Below are 9,067 nucleotides of genomic sequence, written 5' to 3' on the forward strand. Positions count from 1 at the left end.
GGCACCTGGATTTGAACCAAGGACCCCTTGATCTGCAGTCAAATGCTCTACCACTGAGCTGTACCCCCAAAAAACTATGACTGAAGAGTTAGAGTTGACAGTAGAGTTGAAAGAATCAACCTCAGCAAAATCCATAATGGGGCACTTGCAACAGAGACCTCTTGATCTGTAGTCAGATGTTCTGCCACTTAGCATCGTGTTCACCTGTGTTTGGGGTATAGCTCAGTGGTAGAGCATTTGACTGCAGATCAAGAGGTCCCTGGTTCAAATCCAGGTGCCCCCTTTCACACTCTTGGTTGAGAGTAAGCTTCTCTCACCAAACCATTATAAAATATAAGCTTCTAGTGCTTTGTCAAAAAATATTAGCTTCCAATACTTTGTGAAAAAGTTGTTACATTTTTTTAGATTGTTTAGAGGGTAACAAGAGTCAAAATATCATGCCAAATGAAAGATTTTCTTTTATATGCTGTTAAGCAGTTTGCTACACATGCTGAGCCTGCTGCTTAAATTGATAGCTTTAGTGCAAAACCACCATATAGCTGACAGAAAAATTCTTTAAGCAAGAGTGAGACAGGGAGCACCTGGATTTGAACCAGGGACCTTTTAATCTGCAGTCAAATGCTCTACCACTGAGCTATATCCCCAAAAACTATTACTAAAGAGTTAGAGTTGACAGTAGAGTTGAAAGAATCAACCCTCAGCAAAAATCCATAATGGGGCACTTGCAACAGAGACCTCTTGATCTGTAGTCAGATGTTCTGCCACTTAGCATCGAGTTCACCTGTGTTGGGGGTATAGCTCAGTGGTAGAGCATTTGACTGCAGATCAAGAGGTCCTGGTTCAAATCCAGGTGCCCCCTTTCACACTCTTGGTTGAGAGTAAGCTTCTCTCACCAAACCATTATAAAATATAAGCTTCTAGTGCTTTGTCAAAAAATTAGCTTCCAATACTTTGTGAAAAGGTTTTTACATTTTTCAGGTTGTTTAGAGGGTAACAAGAGTCAAAATATCATACCAAATGAAAGATTTTCTTTTATATGCTGTTAAGCAGTTTGCTACACATGCTGAGCCTGCTGCTTAAATTGATAGCTTCAGTGCAAAACCACCATCTAGGTGACAGAAGCATTCTTTAAGCAAGAGTGAGCACCTGGATTTGAACCAAGGACCCCTTGATCTGCAGTCAAATGCTCTACCACTGAGCTGTACCCCCAAAAAACTATGACTGAAGAGTTAGAGTTGACAGTAGAGTTGAAAGAATCAACCCTCAGCAAAATCCATAATGGGGCACTTGCAACAGAGACCTCTTGATCTGTAGTCAGATGTTCTGCCACTTAGCATCGAGTTCACCTGTGTTGGGGTATAGCTCAGTGGTAGAGCATTTGACTGCAGATCAAGAGGTCCTTGGTTCAAATCCAGGTGCCCCCTTTCACACTCTTGGTTGAGAGTAAGCTTCTCACACCAGACCATTATAAAATATAAGCTTCTAGTGCTTTGTCAAAAAAGATTAGCTTCCAATATTTTGTGATAAACTTGTTACATTTTTTCAGGTTGTTTAGAGGGTAACAAGAGTCAAAATATCATGCCAAATGAAAGATTTTCTTTTATATGCTGTTAAGCAGTTTGCTACACATGAGCCTGCTGCTTAAATTGATAGCTTCAGTGCAAAACCACCATCTAGGTGACAGAAGCATTCTTTAAGCAAGAGTGAGAGAGGGCACCTGGATTTGAACCAAGGACCCTTGATCTGCAGTCAAATGCTCTACCACTGAGCTGTACCCCCAAAAAACTATGACTGAAGAGTTAGAGTTGACAGTAGAGTTGAAAGAATCAACCCTCAGCAAAAATCCATAATGGGGCACTTCAGAGACCTCTTGATCTGTAGTCAGATGTTCTGCCACTTAGCATCGAGTTCACCTGTGTTGGGGTATAGCTCAGTGGTAGAGCATTTGACTGCAGATCAAGAGGTCCTGGTTCAAACCAGGTGCCCCTTTCACACTCTTGGTTGAGAGTAAGCTTCTCTCACCAAACCATTATAAAATATAAGCTTCTAGTGCTTTGTCAAAAAAATTAGCTTCCAATACTTTGTGAAAAAGTTGTTACATTTTTTCAGGTTGTTTAGAGGGTAACAAGAGTCAAAATATCATACCAAATGAAAGATTTTCTTTTATATGCTGTTAAGCAGTTTGCTACACATGCTGAGCCTGCTGCTTAAATTGATAGCTTCAGTGCAAAACCACCATCTAGGTGACAGAAGCATTCTTTAAGCAAGAGTGAGAGAGGGCACCTGGATTTGAACCAAGGACCCTTGATCTGCAGTCAAATGCTCTACCACTGAGCTGTACCCCAAAAACTATGACTGAAGAGTTAGAGTTGACAGTAGAGTTGAAAGAATCAACCCTCAGCAAAATCCATAATGGGGCACTTGCAGAGACCTCTTGATCTGTAGTCAGATGTTCTGCCACTTAGCATAGACTTCACCTGTGTTGGGGGTATAGCTCAGTGGTAGAGCATTTGACTGCAGATCAAGAGGTCCCTGGTTCAAATCCAGGTGCCCCCTTTCACACTCTTGGTTGAGTAAGCTTCTCTCACCAAACCATTATAAAATATAAGCTTCTAGTGCTTTGTCAAAAAAATTAGCTTCCAATACTTTGTGAAAAAGTTGTTACATTTTTTCAGGTTGTTTAGAGGGTAACAAGAGTCAAAATATCATGCCAAATGAAAGATTTTCTTTTATATGCTGTTAAGCAGTTTGCTACACATGCTGAGCCTGCTGCTTAAATTGATAGCTTTAGTGCAAAACCACCATATAGCTGACAGAAAAATTCTTTAAGCAAGAGTGAGACAGGAGCACCTGGATTTGAACCAGGACCTTTTAATCTGCAGTCAAATGCTCTACCACTGAGCTATATCCCCAAAAACTATTACTAAAGAGTTAGAGTTGACAGTAGAGTTGAAAGAATCAACCCTCAGCAAAAATCCATAATGGGGCACTTGCAACAGAGACCTCTTGATCTGTAGTCAGATGTTCTGCCACTTAGCATCGAGTTCACCTGTGTTGGGGGTATAGCTCAGTGGTAGAGCATTTGACTGCAGATCAAGAGGTCCCTGGTTCAAATCCAGGTGCCCCCTTTCACACTCTTGGTTGAGAGTAAGCTTCTCACCAAACCATTATAAAATATAAGCTTCTAGTGCTTTGTCAAAAAATTAGCTTCCAATACTTTGTGAAAAGTTGTTACATTTTTCAGGTTGTTTAGAGGGTAACAAGAGTCAAAATATCATACCAAATGAAAGATTTTCTTTATATGCTGTTAAGCAGTTTGCTACACATGCTGAGCCTGCTGCTTAAATTGATAGCTTCAGTGCAAAACCACCATCTAGGTGACAGAAGCATTCTTTAAGCAAGAGTGAGAGAGGGGGCACCTGGATTTGAACCAAGGACCCATTGATCTGCAGGCAAATGCTCTACCACTGAGCTGTACCCCCAAAAAACTATGACTGAAGAGTTAGAGTTGACAGTAGAGTTGAAAGAATCAACCCTCAGCAAAATCCATAATGGGGCACTTGCAGCAGAGACCTCTTGATCTGTAGTCAGATGTTCTGCCACTTAGCATCGAGTTCACCTGTGTTGGGGGTATAGCTCAGTGGTAGAGCATTTGACTGCAGATCAAGAGGTCCCTGGTTCAAATCCAGGTGCCCCCTTTCACACTCTTGGTTAAGAGTAAGCTTCTCTCACCAAACCATTATAAAATATAAGCTTCTAGTGCTTTGTCAAAAAATTAGCTTCCAATACTTTGTGAAAAGTTGTTACATTTTTCAGGTTGTTTAGAGGGTAACAAAGTCAAAATATCATGCCAAATGAAAGATTTTCTTTTATATGCTGTTAAGCAGTTTGCTACACATGCTGAGCCTGCTGCTTAAATTGATAGCTTCAGTGCAAAACCACCATCTAGGTGACAGAAGCATTCTTTAAGCAAGAGTGAGAGAGGGGGCACCTGGATTTGAACCAAGGACCCCTTGATCTGCAGTCAAATGCTCTACCACTGAGCTGTACCCCCAAAAAACTATGACTGAAGAGTTAGAGTTGACAGTAGAGTTGAAAGAATCAACCTCAGCAAAATCCATAATGGGGCACTTGCAACAGAGACCTCTTGATCTGTAAGATGTTCTGCCACTTAGCATCGAGTTCACCTGTGTTGGGGGTATAGCTCAGTGGTAGAGCATTTGACTGCAGATCAAGAGGTCCCTGGTTCAAATCAGGTGCCCCTTTCACACTCTTGGTTGAGAGTAAGCTTCTCTCACCAAACCATTATAAAATATAAGCTTCTAGTGCTTTGTCAAAAAATTAGCTTCCAATACTTTGTGAAAAGTTGTTACATTTTTCAGGTTGTTTAGAGGGTAACAAGAGTCAAAATATCATGCCAAATGAAAGATTTTCTTTTATATGCTGTTAAGCAGTTTGCTACACATGCAGACCCTGCTGCTTAAATTGATAGCTTTAGTGCAAAACCACCATATAGGTGACAGAAGAATTCTTTAAGCAAGAGTGAGACAAGGGGCACCTGGATTTGAACCAGGGACCTCTTGATCTGCAGTCAAATGCTCTACCACTGAGCTGTACCCCCAAAAAACTATGACTGAAGAGTTAGAGTTGACAGTAGAGTTGAAAGAATCAACCCTCAGCAAAAATCCATAATGGGGGCACTTGCAACAGAGACCTCTTGATCTGTAGTCAGATGTTCTGCCACTTAGCATAGCCTTCACCTGTGTTGGGGGTATAGCTCAGTGGTAGAGCATTTGACTGCAGATCAAGAGGTCCCTTGTTCAAATCCAGGTGCCCCTTTCACATGCTTGGTTAAGAGTAAGCTTCTCTCACCAAACCATTATAAAATATAAGCTTCTAGTGCTTTGTCAAAAAAATTTGCTTCCAATACTTTGTGAAAAAGTTGTTACATTTTTCAGGTTGTTTAGAGGGTAACAAGAGTCAAAATATCATACCAAATGAAAGATTTTCTTTTATATGCTGTTAAGCAGTTTGCTACACATGCTGAGCCTGCTGCTTAAATTGATAGCTTCAGTGCAAAACCACCATCTAGGTGACAGAAGCATTCTTTAAGCAAGAGTGAGAGAGGGGGCACTTGGATTTGAACAAGGACCCCTTGATCTGCAGTCAAATGCTCTACCACTGAGCTGTACCCCCAAAAAACTATGACTGAAGAGTTAGAGTTGACAGTAGAGTTGAAAGAATCAACCCTCAGCAAAAATCCATAATGGGGCACTTGCAACAGAGACCTCTTGATCTGTAGTCAGATGTTCTGCCACTTAGCATCGAGTTCACCTGTGTTGGGGGTATAGCTCAGTGGTAGAGCATTTGACTGCAGATCAAGAGGTCCCTGGTTCAAATCCAGGTGCCCCCTTTCACACTCTTGGTTGAGAGTAAGCTTCTCTCACCAAACCATTATAAAATATAAGCTTCTAGTGCTTTGTCAAAAAAATTAGCTTCCAATACTTTGTGAAACAGTTGTTACATTTTTTCAGGTTGTTTAGAGGGTAACAAAAGTCAAAATATCATGCCAAATGAAAGATTTTCTTTTATATGCTGTTAAGCAGTTTGCTACACATGCTGAGCCTGCTGCTTAAATTGATAGCTTCAGTGCAAAACCACCATCTAGGTGACAGAAGCATTCTTTAAGCAAGAGTGAGAGGGGCACCTGGATTTGAACCAGGACCTTAATCTGCAGTCAAATGCTCTACCACTGAGCTGTACCCCCAAAAAACTATGACTGAAGAGTTAGAGTTGACAGTAGAGTTGAAAGAATCAACCCTCAGCAAAAATCCATAATGGGGCACTTGCAACAGAGACCTCTTGATCTGTAGTCAGATGTTCTGCCACTTAGCATCGAGTTCACCTGTGTTGGGGGTATAGCTCAGTGGTAGAGCATTTGACTGCAGATCAAGAGGTCCCTGGTTCAAATCCAGGTGCCCCCTTTCACACTCTTGGTTGAGAGTAAGCTTCTCTCACCAAACCATTATAAAATATAAGCTTCTAGTGCTTTGTCAAAAAAATTAGCTTCCAATACTTTGTGAAAAAGTTGTTACATTTTTTCAGGTTGTTTAGAGGGTAACAAGAGTCAAAATATCATGCCAAATGAAAGATTTTCTTTTATATGCTGTTAAGCAGTTTGCTACACATGCGAGCCTGCTGCTTAAATTGATAGCTTAGTGCAAAACCACCATCTAGGTGACAGAAGAATTCTTTAAGCAAGAGTGAGACATGGGGCACCTGGATTTGAACCAGGGACCTCTTGATCTGCAGTCAAATGCTCTACCACTGAGCTATATCCCCAAAAACTATTACTAAAGAGTTAGAGTTGACAGTAGAGTTGAAAGAATCAACCCTCAGCAAAAATCCATAATGGGGCACTTGTACAGAGACCTCTTGATCTGTAGTCAGATGTTCTGCCACTTAGCATCGAGTTCACCTGTGTTGGGGGTATAGCTCAGTGGTAGAGCATTTGACTGCACATCAAGAGGTCCCTTGTTCAAATCCAGGTGCCCCTTTCACATCTTGGTTGAGAGCTTCTCTCACCAAACCATTATAAAATATAAGCTTCTAGTGCTTTGTCAAAAAAATTAGCTTCCAATACTTTGTGAAAAAGTTGTTACATTTTTTCAGGTTGTTTAGAGGGTAACAAGAGTCAAAATATCATGCCAAATGAAAGATTTTCTTTTATATGCTGTTAAGCAGTTTGCTACACATGCCAAAGCTGCTGCTTAAATTGATAGCTTCAGTGCAAAACCACCATCTAGGTGACAGAAGCATTCTTTAAGCAAGAGTGAGAGAGGGGGCACCTGGATTTGAACCAAGGACCCCTTGATCTGCAGTCAAATGCTCTACCACTGAGCTGTACCCCCAAAAAACTATGACTGAAGAGTTAGAGTTGACAGTAGAGTTGAAAGAATCAACCTCAGCAAAATCCATAATGGGGCACTTGCAGAGACCTCTTGATCTGTAGTCAGATGTTCTGCCACTTAGCATAGCCTTCACCTGTGTTGGGGGTATAGCTCAGTGGTAGAGCATTTGACTGCAGATCAAGAGGTCCTGGTTCAAATCCAGGTGCCCCTTTCACACTTGGTTGAGTAAGCTTCTCTCACCAAACCATTATAAAATATAAGCTTCTAGTGCTTTGTCAAAAAAATTAGCTTCCAATACTTTGTGAAAAAGTTGTTACATTTTTTCAGGTTGTTTAGAGGGTAACAAAAGTCAAAATATCATGCCAAATGAAAGATTTTCTTTTATATGCTGTTAAGCAGTTTGCTACACATGCTGAGCCTGCTGCTTAAATTGATAGCTTCAGTGCAAAACCACCATCTAGGTGACAGAAGCATTCTTTAAGCAAGAGGAGAGAGGGGGCACCTGGATTTGAACCAAGGACCCCTTGATCTGCAGTCAAATGCTCTACCACTGAGCTGTACCCCCAAAAAACTATGACTGAAGAGTTAGAGTTGACAGTAGAGTTGAAAGAATCAACCCTCAGCAAAATCCATAATGGGGCACTTGGCAGAGACCTCTTGATCTGTAGTCAGATGTTCTGCCACTTAGCATCGAGTTCACCTGTGTTGGGGGTATAGCTCAGTGGTAGAGCATTTGACTGCAGATCAAGAGGTCCCTGGTTCAAATCCAGGTGCCCCCTTTCACATTCTTGGTTGAGAGTAAGCTTCTCTCACCAAACCATTATAAAATATAAGCTTCTAGTGCTTTGTCAAAAAAAATTAGCTTCCAATACTTTGTGAAAAAGTTGTTACATTTTTTCAGGTTGTTTAGAGGGTAACAAGAGTCAAAATATCATGCCAAATGAAAGATTTTCTTTTATATGCTGTTAAGCAGTTTGCTACACATGCTGAGCCTGCTGCTTAAATTGATAGCTTTAGTGCAAAACCACCATATAGCTGACAGAAAAATTCTTTAAGCAAGAGTGAGACAGGGAGCACCTGGATTTGAACCAGGGACCTTTTAATCTGCAGTCAAATGCTCTACCACTGAGCTATATCCCCAAAAACTATTACTACAGAGTTAGAGTTGACAGTAGAGTTGAAAGAATCAACCTCAGCAAAATCCATAATGGGGCACTTGTAACAGAGACCTCTTGATCTGTAGTCAGATGTTCTGCCACTTAGCATCAAGTTCACCTGTGTTGGGGTATAGCTCAGTGGTAGAGCATTTGACTGCAGATCAAGAGGTCCCTGAGTGTTTGCAGTTTGGAATGTGATTTTGATAAAATTGTGGGGTTTAATTTGAGGTGTAATTAGTTTGTACTGCATGTGGTGACCTGTTGTTGTTATACTTAAAGTGACCATTAGGGAGTAGAAGTGCATTGAAAATAGAGAATGAGAGAACACGTGATTAGCGCGTGTCAGATGTGTTATGAGCTATTAGAAAAGAAATCATTCATGCTACCTGGTCGCTTCCTTCTGTTTCCTGACAACACTGCACTTTTAACAGACTTTATTTCATTTCCTTAGATTATTCATTATACTTACCTTCTCTGAACACAAACAGATTTTGTACTTAAACACATGGTAGTATTTATAGTCTCTTATCATCCTTCAATAATCATCTACTTATTAAGATGTTTAAAAGAAATTATAATAAGAATAAAATAATCTGGTAAATTAATCACAAATAAATTAACTGTAATACATATTTTATTGAATACAATTAGGTCCAAAAATGTATTTAAAAGAAAAACATTAATGAAAGATGTGATTGATTTTGATCTGCTTCAGTCTTTTACAAGCACTTAGTGTTTTCTCAACTGGTCCACTACACCATAATATGTATGGGATTTTATATTGATATTAAAATAAGAAACCAAACTCTATAAAATCATCTCAGCAGTATTAAAATCAAGATTTGGTGATTTCTGTAAAAAGCTTGGTGTGGAATGGACGTCTCTGTTCACCTGTGTAAAGCACATGGGAGGACAACAAATAATGACAAGAAACAAAAAGTGACAAACTTCATTTGATTTGACTTTTCCTCCATCACCCTTATAGCTGACATGCCATCA

At 40.2% G+C, this 9,067-nt stretch overlaps 18 non-coding genes across 18 annotated transcripts; 11 read left to right on the forward strand and 7 right to left on the reverse strand.

Moving 5' to 3' along the window:
* The first annotated feature begins 211 nt into the window (after window positions 1-211).
* On the forward strand, window positions 212-283 carry trnac-gca. Its single transcript has one exon. It is a non-coding gene; the product is annotated as a tRNA-Cys (tRNA).
* A 289-nt stretch (window positions 284-572) lies between these two features.
* On the reverse strand, window positions 573-644 carry trnac-gca. Its single transcript has one exon. It is a non-coding gene; the product is annotated as a tRNA-Cys (tRNA).
* A 144-nt stretch (window positions 645-788) lies between these two features.
* trnac-gca lies at window positions 789-859 on the forward strand. Its single transcript has one exon. It is a non-coding gene; the product is annotated as a tRNA-Cys (tRNA).
* A 493-nt stretch (window positions 860-1,352) lies between these two features.
* Window positions 1,353-1,424, forward strand: trnac-gca. Its single transcript has one exon. It is a non-coding gene; the product is annotated as a tRNA-Cys (tRNA).
* A 1,060-nt stretch (window positions 1,425-2,484) lies between these two features.
* trnac-gca lies at window positions 2,485-2,556 on the forward strand. Its single transcript has one exon. It is a non-coding gene; the product is annotated as a tRNA-Cys (tRNA).
* A 500-nt stretch (window positions 2,557-3,056) lies between these two features.
* On the forward strand, window positions 3,057-3,128 carry trnac-gca. Its single transcript has one exon. It is a non-coding gene; the product is annotated as a tRNA-Cys (tRNA).
* A 498-nt stretch (window positions 3,129-3,626) lies between these two features.
* On the forward strand, window positions 3,627-3,698 carry trnac-gca. The gene has a single exon. It is a non-coding gene; the product is annotated as a tRNA-Cys (tRNA).
* Window positions 3,699-3,982: 284 nt separating this feature from the next.
* Window positions 3,983-4,054, reverse strand: trnac-gca. Its single transcript has one exon. It is a non-coding gene; the product is annotated as a tRNA-Cys (tRNA).
* A 495-nt stretch (window positions 4,055-4,549) lies between these two features.
* Window positions 4,550-4,621, reverse strand: trnac-gca. The gene has a single exon. It is a non-coding gene; the product is annotated as a tRNA-Cys (tRNA).
* Window positions 4,622-4,767: 146 nt separating this feature from the next.
* Window positions 4,768-4,839, forward strand: trnac-gca. The gene has a single exon. It is a non-coding gene; the product is annotated as a tRNA-Cys (tRNA).
* A 502-nt stretch (window positions 4,840-5,341) lies between these two features.
* On the forward strand, window positions 5,342-5,413 carry trnac-gca. The gene has a single exon. It is a non-coding gene; the product is annotated as a tRNA-Cys (tRNA).
* Window positions 5,414-5,912: 499 nt separating this feature from the next.
* trnac-gca lies at window positions 5,913-5,984 on the forward strand. Its single transcript has one exon. It is a non-coding gene; the product is annotated as a tRNA-Cys (tRNA).
* Window positions 5,985-6,270: 286 nt separating this feature from the next.
* trnac-gca lies at window positions 6,271-6,343 on the reverse strand. Its single transcript has one exon. It is a non-coding gene; the product is annotated as a tRNA-Cys (tRNA).
* Window positions 6,344-6,839: 496 nt separating this feature from the next.
* On the reverse strand, window positions 6,840-6,911 carry trnac-gca. The gene has a single exon. It is a non-coding gene; the product is annotated as a tRNA-Cys (tRNA).
* A 140-nt stretch (window positions 6,912-7,051) lies between these two features.
* Window positions 7,052-7,122, forward strand: trnac-gca. The gene has a single exon. It is a non-coding gene; the product is annotated as a tRNA-Cys (tRNA).
* Window positions 7,123-7,404: 282 nt separating this feature from the next.
* trnac-gca lies at window positions 7,405-7,476 on the reverse strand. The gene has a single exon. It is a non-coding gene; the product is annotated as a tRNA-Cys (tRNA).
* A 142-nt stretch (window positions 7,477-7,618) lies between these two features.
* On the forward strand, window positions 7,619-7,690 carry trnac-gca. The gene has a single exon. It is a non-coding gene; the product is annotated as a tRNA-Cys (tRNA).
* A 289-nt stretch (window positions 7,691-7,979) lies between these two features.
* On the reverse strand, window positions 7,980-8,051 carry trnac-gca. The gene has a single exon. It is a non-coding gene; the product is annotated as a tRNA-Cys (tRNA).
* Between the last annotated feature and the right edge of the window lie 1,016 nt (window positions 8,052-9,067).

Source organism: Silurus meridionalis, chromosome 14 (assembly GCF_014805685.1).
Source record: "Silurus meridionalis isolate SWU-2019-XX chromosome 14, ASM1480568v1, whole genome shotgun sequence".
Classification (NCBI taxonomy): Eukaryota; Metazoa; Chordata; class Actinopteri; order Siluriformes; family Siluridae; genus Silurus; species Silurus meridionalis.